At 35.3% G+C, this 932-nt stretch overlaps 1 protein-coding gene across 1 annotated transcript in view; it reads right to left on the reverse strand.

Annotated features, from left to right (window-relative positions):
* Nucleotides 1-932, reverse strand: part of HOOK3 (hook microtubule-tethering protein 3) — a 144797-nt gene that overhangs the window by 99304 nt on the left and 44561 nt on the right. The window lies entirely within an intron of this gene.

The following is a 932-nucleotide window of genomic DNA, read 5'->3' on the forward strand; positions in this document are numbered from 1 at the left end:
CTACCAGAGCTCCTTAATTAATCCATACCTATTGATAATGACACAATATGTAAATGGATTAAATGCACCAGTTAAGAGATGGAGGGTGGCAGAATGGAAAAGAAAACAAGATCCTTCTATATGCTCTCTGCAAGAGACACATCTCACACACAGAGACAAAAACAGAGTAAAAGTCAAAGGATGGAAAAATATATACCAAGCTAATTGCAATAAAAAATGAACAGGAGTGGCAGTACTAATCTCTGATAAAATAAACTTTAAGGCAAAAACAGCATAATAGATAAAGATGAACATTATCTTATGATTAAAGGGACAATTAAACAAGATGACATAACCACAGTAAATATCTATGCTCCCAATGAAAGAGTTCCAAAATGTATAAAGCAAACGCTAACAGATTTGAAGAAAGAAATAGACCAATCTACAATAATCATGGGTGATTTTAATACACCACTTTCAAAAAAGGATAGACCAACCAGAAAAAAACTTGACAAAGACAAAGAACTAAACAATCAGCCAACTGGACAGCACAGATGTGTACAGAGCACTCAACCCAACACAAGTGCAGAATACATTCTTTTCCAGTGCATATGGAACATTCTCCAGAATAGACCATGTGTTAGGCCACAAAACAAGCCTCCATAAATTTAGAAATATCAAAACACTACAAAGCATCTTCTCAGACCACAAGGCTATCAAATTAAAAATCAACAATAGGAAGACCAAGGAAATCAAGTCAAATACATGGAAACTGAACAACACCCTGGTGAAAAGCGACTGGGTAGTAAAAGAAATTAAACATGAACTCACAAAGTTCCTAGAAACAAATGAGAATGAAAACACAACCTACCAAAATCTTGGGGACACGGCGAAAGTGGTGCTGAGAGGACAATTTATTGCAATAAATGCACACATCCAAAAAGAAGAAAGAA

This window comes from Chrysochloris asiatica, unplaced genomic scaffold, assembly GCF_000296735.1.
Source record: "Chrysochloris asiatica unplaced genomic scaffold, ChrAsi1.0 scaffold00035, whole genome shotgun sequence".
Classification (NCBI taxonomy): domain Eukaryota; kingdom Metazoa; phylum Chordata; class Mammalia; order Afrosoricida; family Chrysochloridae; genus Chrysochloris; species Chrysochloris asiatica.